Source organism: Ziziphus jujuba, chromosome 5 (assembly GCF_031755915.1).
Source record: "Ziziphus jujuba cultivar Dongzao chromosome 5, ASM3175591v1".
NCBI classification, from domain to species: Eukaryota; Viridiplantae; Streptophyta; class Magnoliopsida; order Rosales; family Rhamnaceae; genus Ziziphus; species Ziziphus jujuba.
Genome location: NC_083383.1, coordinates 29,076,251 through 29,087,385, shown reverse-complemented (window position 1 = coordinate 29,087,385; position 11,135 = coordinate 29,076,251). Strand labels below are relative to the sequence as shown.

Sequence of the window (11,135 nt, the reverse complement as noted above, 5' to 3'; positions counted from 1 at the left end):
CTGTTGATCTTGTCCCCACACAAGTTTCTCAACTATTTGGATCACAGTTTGTCATTCTCCACGCATTGAAGAGCCACCTTTATTAGTATTTCTACTCGACTCCTGTTGTACGTGTCATCAGTCAAGGACTCCATGATTTCGCTAATTACTAAACTACCCTTCATTCTTTCCCTGACCCATGTCACTAACCTTTCGTGCTCTGCTTCTCCTCTGTTGCTAAGACCTGATTTCATTCACAAAAGAATCAAAGCTATAACACTAAAACTTTAACAAAAACAAAAAACCTTCATCATTGCACGCTGGAGCTTTTTGAAATCATCCCAGAGGAGTGAACAGTGACATTACAGGATATTTCACTAGCTTTCCATCGGTTTTCCAAAATTTTGGTCGACTTCTTCCAACAATGGCGATATTACACGGCATCGGCGATGTTTCCACGACAATGCTGATGGAAATTTCTTCCCCCCTCTATCGTTGTCGATGGTAGGCAATACCCAACATTCTCGACGATATCTTGGCAATTTCTTCGACATTTTCTTCCTTGCTTGTAACTAGTAGAATGATGTGATAAAAATAATAATAATAAATTTTAACCTTTTAATTGATGTGGGTGTGTGTGTGTGTGAATGTGACATGTTTTGACTTAGGGTTGGACGGTTTGGAGGTGTGTGAACGTGTCATGTTTCGACTTAGGGTCGGGCAGTTTGGTGGCCTAAGGCAATAATGGAGATGACCTTAATAATAAAAAATTAGATATTCCAATTTTTATTTTGTTTTTTTTTATATTTTGATAAAAGAAAAATTGCAAACAAAAATTTTAGAATGACAGTTTATCACATCCCTAATGCATATAGAACATTATAAAATAATAAAAGAACAATTAAAGACGGGAGAATGTTAAATATGGAATGAAATTAATGTATATCTAGATTATTTAGAATATGAGAGAAATTGAATAAAAGAGAATTAAATGTTAACTTTCTTTGAAAATTTAACTACAGATAAAAAAAAAAAAAAGAGAGAGAGAAATTAATAAGTCTTCATAAAAAAAACAAAACAAAACTACATATTTATATAATATATAAAAGAAGAACCGTATACGATACGTGTCAGCATATCCTTCATCCAAATTCTCTCCAAAAGCATCATTCTTATTTTTATTTTTATTTTATTTATTATCCGTTATTATATAGTATATTTATTATCTTATCATATATCAATATAACCAAATAATATAAAATTAAGTTTTGATATAATTTTCCATAACTATCAAACAATTGATATTATACATATAGTAATAATTTTGAAATGAATTTTAAATTAAAATATTTCATTTTATCTTATTTACCAAATATATATTTTTATCCTTTTAAAATTATATATATTATAATTATTATAATAATATTATATAATATAATATTGTCCTCTATTAAGTGGTGCCAAAATTATATATTACCTTCTTTTTAGAAGGCATCGTGGCTTCTTTGGCTAATTATATATTATATAATATGTAATAACTGAATTATGACTTAATTATGGTCTAATATATACTATAATAATGTATAGTAAAATGCACTTTCACATTTAATATTTGATTTAATTTTATTTACCGAATAAGTGAAACATATTTAGCTATAAATATGTAAGTGACACTTCCCGGTTATTTAAAATTTCGGTATTCTGTTAGTTTTTAGTCTCTCATATTGTGTTTTAGTTGTTCAATTTTTATTTTATGTTATTTTTGTTTTTGTTCTTTAATTCCATTTTGTTTTATGGATCCTAAACAAGATCATATTAATCATAAGCATGGACGTGAGTCATACTATGGATTTTTGATTGAAATTGAAGATGCTGAATCAAGACATGATGATCAAAAAGAAAAAGATGCTTATGACGAAGAATCCTTGATTATTGATTTTCCTTTGTCTATCAATTTTTTCAAGATGATAGAGAAGAAAAGGATAAAAAAGGAGAAGATGCAAGAGATTATTCAGATCGAGGGCATGCAAGAAAGAGAAATACGATCGTTCTAGCAATCAAGTGGTGCTCGAATTCCCTGACTTCTAGATAACTTCATTGAATAAGAAGCAACTTAAAGAGATTAAGCATTTGTCCTAAATATTATAGTTATTTTTTTATTAAGCTTTTTTTATTGGGATTGAAATTAAAAAAAAAAAAAGAGAATACTTTTAATATTTTTATTTTAGTTAGTATAAATTACAATATAGTTTTTTTGAGACAGACAATATTTTTGTTTTTGGAGTTGGTTAATATAATTATTTCGGTATTCAATATTTTGTGGTTTCTTTTTGGTTGTTTTAGCTTAATTTCTCTCTATTAAGTACCCTTAATTTTTTAAGAAGAAAGTATTCAGAATAAGAACAAATAATTTTTTTATTCGTCTGTAGACAACTTTCTAATCACATTCAATTGGTAAGATGTGTCCTGTATATTATGATATCATCCATTATATTTATCTTAATTAAGTGCTGAAATAGAGGATTATCCAATACTATTCGCGATTTGATCATACTATATATGTTTCAACTTTTTGAATTTTTTTTTTGAATTTTTTTGAAAAGAACTCTCTCAAATTAAAGACCCCGAATTTAACTAATTGGATAATTTTAATTAAGTATTAATTTATTTCCTTTGAACATTAACTTTTTTCCTTTTTAATTATGCTGACTGTTAATTAATTTAATTGATCCAATTAAGTAAAAACTTTATGAGCCTTTTTTATATTTAGCATAATTACATATAATCAGTATCATTGAAATTGAATTTTAACTTTTAATTAATTAGAATTAACTTAATATTTAAAATAAGTTCGACTTCATATATATAATGCAAATTAATTAAATTCAAAAGTAAAGTCTAATTTCTAACTAACTAGAATTAATTTAAGGGAGAAATCTTTGTCCTTTAATTATGGAAAATAACATATATTAATTTAAATAGGAACAAATTCCCTAATGACAATTAGTTCTGAACAATTGTATATACAAAATTAGAAATATTAGTTGTAATTTTCCTTTCTAATTGAGGTGTCTTAATGTTGTGGTCCTTATAGCTTATATCCTGAATAGTAGTTATATTTTCAAATTAGTTTAAGGTTACAATTAGCTTCTTCAAAAAAATAAAAAAAGTTTCAATTAGCAATGCATTTTTCTCAGCAGTAATTCTTCAGAACATATTATAATTTTTTATGATAGTGTTTCTTCATAACGTATTAAATATTAATATTTACAAAAACAAAAAAACATACTTTAAATTTGTACACAATAACAAAAAATCTAATAATTAAACTATTTTATAAAAGAAGAAAATCATTTTAATATGTATATAATAATATATGATATATTGTTCACCATTACTTATATGTATATATAACATAGTTTTCTTCTTTTTGTTTTCCTTCCTTTTTTAAAAAATATAATTTTATGAAAATAAAAAAAATAAAAAATATATAATTAAAATAAGAAAACTAACTTCTAATAAGGAAAATGTTGACCTATGTAATTAACACTAAAACTACTGGTATAATTATTTTACTTGAGTATAAATATTAAGTTATCCCATGAATAACCTTTTTTCATGATTATAGCTTTAGGGTTAATTAACCTCTTTCCATAATTATAGTTTTAGAATTAATTATTTTAGGGTTAAATATCTCATACTTTGATTACTTGATTATCTAATAAAAATATTCTATATATTTTTATTCATGACTTTACTTATATATTGTTCACCGTTGATTCCTTTTTAAAATATATGCATGGCAATTATATATGTATGGAAATTTTACACTTGGAAAATTGGAAAATTGCAAAGTATAAAAAATAAAGTATCAAATTGCAAAGTAAATTGGTAAAGTAAAGTATAAAAAGTAAAGTATATCTTTAAAAATTGCAAAGTATCAAATACTAAAGTTACATATACATATACATATATTTACTTGATTATCTAATAAATTTCCCCATTTCTATGAACTCAGAAAAGTAAAAAAATATAAAATATTTTTTATTAGATAATCAAATAATAAAATTATGAAATATTAAACCCTAAAATAATTAATCTTAAAACTATAATCATGGAAAGATGTTAGTTAACGTTAAAATTATAATCATGAAAAAAATGTTATTTATGGGATAAATTGATATTTATCCTTAAGTAAAATAATTAAAATTTAAATAGTTTTAGGGTTCTTTAAATTGATCAACATTTTCCATATTAGTAGTTAGTTTCTTTAGTTTATTTTTTATTTTTTTATATTTTCAAAAAATTATATATTCTGAAAGAAGAAGAAAAATAAGAAAAAGAATACTATGTTATACATACATATAAGTAATGGTGAATAATATACACATATATTGTTATATATATATATATATTGTTAAATTCGTAAAGAATGGTTCTTGATTCCTAAATTGATGCCAATATCTTCTTTCTTAAATTGAATCTATGAATTCTTTTATGACTAAAAATATTTTACAATTAAAGTTTGAACAATTAGAAATAGGAAAAGAATAATTTAATAGGCAGTATTACTCACATTATAATAAGTTTAGTATTTATAAATAATAGTTGAATGCCTTTGCCTCTTCATCTAATCCAACTTAATTATTTTTTATATATTTGTCAACTATTGATAGTAAATTGTACAATGTCTATTGTCTAATCCAATTTGTTGTTTTACGTTTACTTTTTATATTTTATAATTATGTTGAATTGAAAGTTTTAGTTTAATATTATTTTTATGTTCCTTTATATATGATTTGACTTCAATTTTTTTTTTTATAATTTATTATCAAAATAATGTATAGGAATTATATATGCCGTGCATCGCACAGGGGCATGTATATAGTATTTAGATAACAAATAAATTTTTTTTATGAAAAAAATACATAATAATTGATAAGGGAATTTTTTTTTTTTTTTTTTTTGCTTTTGTCTTTTTATATTGTGGCCACCTGGGCACACGCCTCATTTGTCTTGCCTTTAAGCCGATATTGAATTTTGACTTGCAATAAATTTTTACACTTTCTACTAGGCCTACATTTGCTTTTTGTGAATGAAAGGAACTAATAAATGTGTGTCAATTAGAACACAGATCATCATCAATAATACAAGATGGGAAAAGAGAAAGAATTGATGTTGAAAAACGGAGGCATGCTATTAGAAGAGCTGATATCAATGGAAGATGCAAAATAACTCCTAAAAGCCACAAACAACTTCGGATCACCTTGTTATGCCGTGGAAGACAAATGGTACAAAGCCATTTTAGATAACCGTCCAGTTCTAATCAAGAAATTTGAAGCTTGCACAAGAGCTTCACAGGCCTGCCGTGACATCGCTGTGAGCTCAAGAATGAGTAGCCACAAGAATGTTCTCAAGCTTCTTGGTTGTTGCTTGGAGTTTCCTCTTCCAATCTTGGTCTATGAAGATGCAGAGAATGGACCTCTAAACAAATGGGGAAGCACTACTACTATTAATGGCTCTAATGGGTCATCAACTTCATCATCTCTGTCTTGGAAAATGAGGCTGAAAGTCGCAAAGGAAATAGCTAATGCACTGACTTACCTCCACACTGCATTTTCCAGGCCTATAATCCATAGGAACATAAACCCTCAAAGTGTGTTCCTAGACAAAGACCATGTTGCCAAACTATCTGATTTCTCTCTTTCCATAACAATTCCAGAAGGTCAAACTCATGCTGAAGATGCTGTGATTGGTACTTTTGGGTTTGTTGCCCCTGATTATGTATCGACAAGGTTTGTCACAGAGAAAACTGATGTCTATAGCTTTGGCAGATTTATGGTTATTCTTTTGATTGGATTGAGGAAGAGTACTTAAGATTATAATCTTCGACCCGAAACTCAGTTGATCAGCGGAGATCATCTAATTACTGAAATCGTGGATCCGGAGATTTTGGAAGAGGGAGGAGGAAGTATTAGTGAAGAGCAGCAGTTGCAGTTACAAGCATTTGTTGAACTGGCTTTGAGATGTGTTGAAGTTAAGGGGGAAAATAGGCCTAGAATGATTGATGTGGCAAAAGAACTCCAGCGAATTGAGAAATCCACTGTATAAATTTATAGTAATTGTCTCTTTTGTTCTTTGTTCTTGATTTATTAATTAGTTGGGCAAGCAAATTAATGAGTACTTTTATGTATGAGCTTGTTTGAAACATCAGCAACTTAAAAGGATATAGAGTCATCAGCTTCATATTCCAGGCAAGTAATATACTATTGCTTTGCTAGTTATATGTGGATTATTATTAATTCAAGTGCTTAGTTTGTTAGGCTGCAAGTTTGACATTTTTCTATTGTATCTATCGTTGGCATTTCCATTGTATTTATAGAAATCCTAGTTATGTTTGGAAAATTAGTCATATAAATGCAAAATAAATAAATAAACCAAAATTTGAATTTGTTTATGTGACTAATTTTATCAAATTTATCTATTAAAATTGTATGACTTGACTAAAATGACACAAAAAAATAATATTTTTATAAGGCAATAAGAGAATTAATTTGTATAATTTAGGAATAAAATTCAAAAAAATATGTATATATTGTTTGGAAGTAAAATAAAAAATTACTTGTGTACGAAGAAATGGGGATGTGGGCCTCACACGACTTTGAAACCTTCCTGATTTGACTTGTATTTGAACCAATTCCCTTCTCCTCTCAATAATTTTTTTCATTGCAAATTAGCCAAAGCCAAAATTTAGAGATCAAATTATTGTAATGGGAAAGGAAAAAGAATTCATGTTGAAGAACGGAGGCCAATTGTTAGAGGAGCTTATATCATCCTGCAATGGCAAATGCAATCCCATTCATAGCTTCTCAGCCAAACAACACCAAAAAGCAACCAACAATTTCCAATCTCCTTGCTACACCAACGATTACGATTGGTATAGGGCCAATTTAGATGGCCCTACTGTTCTAATAAAATCATACAGAGCCAACACAGTCGCCAAGGCATGCCGAGACATTGCCATATCTTCCCGAATGAGTAGCCATATGTTGTGGTTCTCTGACCACTTTTGAGAAGAAATATGAGAAGAAAAATAAAAAGAATTCTATTAATCTCTTAAAAATAGAATACAAAAATAAAAACTTCTCTCATGGAGGATTCTCACATGGAACCTCTCACTACACTCTCCAATTCTCTCTGGAATTGCTCACTCTTCTCTCAAGCTCTCTCTGGAACTTAAACACTCTCTCTCTCGGAGTTTTCTCTCAATATTCCTCACTTGGGATAATATTGAGCTTGCTCACTTGGCTTGTATTGTATGCAACGGGATGGAGCCTATTTATAGGCTTACAACAGCCTCTGCAGAGCCCACAATTGTTGAACAATCCATTTTCGGTGCAGTGGTGTCAAAAATGGTGGCTGTCCAAAATGGTGGCTGTGGTTGGTGCGGCTGTGGTTGGTGCGGTTGGACTTCACAATTCTCCCCCTCCAGCCGCATTTAAAACTGATGGTCATCTGCCATCTATTCCAGCTATGTCTCTGCATAGCTTCAGCTTCTCTTGAGCAACAACTTTTGTTAGCATATCTGCTGGATTCTCTTTTGTGTGAATCTTCATCAGTTTCAGCAACTGTTGATCTATTACTTCGCGTATCCAATGATAGCGGATGTCAATGTGCTTTGTACGGGAATGATACATTGAGTTTTTGCTCAAATCCATGGCACTTTGGTTATCACAATGTATCTTGTAGTCTTCTTGCTTGATGCCCAATTCTGTGAGAAAACGCTTTAACCACAACATTTCCTTACCCGCTTCCGCTGCGGCAATGTACTCTGCTTCAGTAGTGGATAAAGCAACACACTTCTGCAATCTTGACTGCCATGACACAGCTCCCCCTGCAAAAGTGTATAGATAACCTGATGTAGACTTTCTATTATCAGGGTCTCCGGCCATATCTGCATCTGTATAACCTTCTAAGATTGGAGCACCTCCCCCGTAGCACAAGCACAGCTTCGATGTACCTTTAAGATACCTGAGAATCCATTTGATTGCTTCCCAGTGTTTCTTTCCAGGATTTGAAAGAAATCTGCTCACAACACCTACTGCGTGAGCAATGTCTGGTATGGTACACACCATTGCATACATCAGACTTCCTACCGCTGAAGAATATGGTACTGAAGCCATCTCCTCTATCTCTTCTTTGGATGAGGGGCACAATCTCTTGCTCAATTTGAAATGATTTGCAAGTGGAATGCTGACCGGTTTGGCTTTATCCATGTTGAATCTCTTTATCACCCGTTCAACATACTTCTCTTGAGATAGCCATAACCTTCTATTCTTCCTATGTCGGATTATTTGCATTCCCAAAATTTGTTGAGCTGGTCCTAAGTCTTTCATATCAAAGGACTTAGACAATTCTTTCTTCAGCTTACTAATCTTCATTGCATCTTGTCCAACGATCAACATGTCGTCCACATATAGCAAAAGTGCAATGAAGTTTCCACCTGAAAATTTTTGAATATAAACACACTGGTCTGCTGCAGTCCTTTTATAACCTTGACTCACCATAAACGAGTCAAACTTCTTATACCATTGTCTTGGTGCTTGCTTGAGGCCATACAAGCTCTTCTTTAGCTTGCATACAAGGTTTTCTTTCCCTGAAACCTCAAATCCTTCTGGCTGCTCCATGTAGATTTCTTCATGTAAATCACCGTGAAGAAATGCTGTCTTCACATCCATCTGTTCAAGCTCTAGGTTTAGACTTGCTACTAAACCAAAAATGACTCGAATTGAAGTCATTTTTACCACTAGTGAAAAAATCTCATCAAAGTCAATTCCTTTCTTCTGAAGAAATCCTTTGACCACCAATCGGGCTTTGTGTTTCACCACCTTTCCGCTGCCATCTTTCTTGAGCTTGAACACCCATTTATTCTTTAGTGCCTTATTTCCTGTTGGAAGCTCAACCAACTCATAAGTATGATTTTTCTGCAAGGATTCCATCTCATCTTGCATTGCTTGCAGCCACTTTTCCTTCTCTTGATGAGAAACAGCTTCCTGGAAACTCTCTGGCTCCCCCTCTTCAGTAAGTAGAATATACTCAGATTCTGGAAATCTCTTTGATGGAATTCAGCCTCTCTCAGATCTCCGAACTTGTAAACCACTGGTTTCAGGAGGTGTACCATCATCTAACCGCTGTGATGGCCCTGCAGCTGCTTGAGAGGATTGAGTCTCCCCCTGCTCAATATCCCCTTCTTCCTCCTGGTCTGCTTCTGGTATATCTTCATGCACCTCATTATCCTCTGTGGCTATTTGTGCTGGTGCTGGATTAGGACAAAAATTCTCGGCACTAGAACTACAATTAGGAGACATTCTGGGCTTTTCAATGTCTTCCATTTTCTGGTTTCCATGGAATACTACATCCCTGCTTCTAATAACCTTCTTTGTTTTCGGGTCCCATAACCTGTATCCGAATTCTTCGTCTCCATATCCTATAAAGATGCATGGAGTAGATCTTGCATCGAGCTTCTGTCTGAGCTCCTTGGATACATGTACATAAGCTAAACAACCAAACACTCTTAAATGAGAGTAGGAGGGAATCTTACCCGACCACACTTTCTCCGGAATTTCAAAATTCAACGGTACTGACAGTGATCTGTTGATTAAATAGCAGGCGGCACGAACAGCTTCTCCCCAGAATGGCTTTGGCAGCTTAGCCATACTGATCATACTTCTGACCTTTTCCATAATGGTTCGGTTCATTCTTTCGGCTATTCCATTATGTTGTGGGGTGCGAGGGACCGTCTTCTCATGTCGAATGCCGTGTCTTCTGCAGTAGGCATCGAACTCCTTGGAAGTATACTCGTCTCCATTATCTGAGCGGAGACATTTCAGCTTCTTTCCTGTTTCACGCTCTACCATGGTATGAAACAGTTTGAAGTAATCCAGTACCTGGTCCTTTGTCTTCAAGAAATATACTCACACCTTCCGTGAAGCATCATCAATGAAGGTCAGGTAATACTTGTTGCCACCTAATGATTCCACCTCCATGGGACCACAAACATCAGAGTGCACCAGACTAAGCAACTCTGATCTTCTCAATGCAGAGGAACTGAAGGAGACTCTATGTTGCTTACCAAACAAGCAGTGATTACAAGGATCTAGCACAGCATCCTTGCAAACAGTGATAAGCTTCTTCCTTGCCAAAGTGGACAATCCTTTTTCACTCATGTGACCGAGTCTCTGGTGCCACAGATTTTGAGACGCCTCTCCTTCTGCAATATTGAGGCTATCTGCACATATCTTCACATGAGTCTTGTACAGCATTCCACAAATATGTCCTCGGGCGACAACTATGGCACCTTTCGTCATTTTCCATGTGCCTTTGCTGAAGTAGTTGTCATAGCCTTGCTTGTCTAAGGCTGCTCCCGAAAGTAGATTAAGCCGAAGATCTGGAACATGACGGACATCCTTCAAAGTGATTGTACAACCAGCATTCGTTTTTACCTGAATATCACCAGTTCCCATAATCTTTGCGAAACTGGAATTTCCCATCTTTACCGTACCAAAGTCTCCTGCTTTGTACGTTTTGAAGAAATCTCTGTGTGGAGTGACATGGTAGGATGCTGCAGTATCGACTACCCACTCAACATCTTGGGTTGATATATGAAGGCATGTCTCTTCTTCGGTGGAGCAGAGCGCCACTTCTCCTGTAACAGTGACTAGTGTCTCTCCATCCTTCTTCGGTTGATTACCTTGGAGTCTCTGCTCTCTCAACAACTTTCTGCAGTTCTTCTTCATGTGACCTTCCAGGCCACAATGATAGCACTTATACGATGATTTTCTGCCGTCTGTAGATCTGCCTCTGCTCTTGCTCCTGCCTCTCCCCCTATCTCGACCACCTCTTTGCTGTCTTCCTCTCTCTGTGACGAGGGCATGTGACTGATCCATGCTAATGTCCTTTCTCCTGGCCTCTTCATTAAATAGGGCATCCTTAACCATAGACATAGTAAGTTTGCCATTCGGGGCTGAATTGCCTAGAGAGACTACCAATGTCTCCCAACTGTCTGGAAGAGAGCTTAGAAGTAGGAGGGCTTGATCCTCATCCCCTAGTTGATAATCCACAGCAGATAGTTGATTTACCAAGCTCTGGAACTCACT

General features: G+C 33.2%; 1 pseudogene; it reads left to right on the top strand.

Annotated features, from left to right (window-relative positions):
- Positions 1–5,133: 5,133 nt before the first annotated feature.
- LOC107405988 (serine/threonine-protein kinase ZRK1-like) lies at positions 5,134–6,090 on the top strand (annotated as a pseudogene).
- Positions 6,091–11,135: the final 5,045 nt, after the last annotated feature.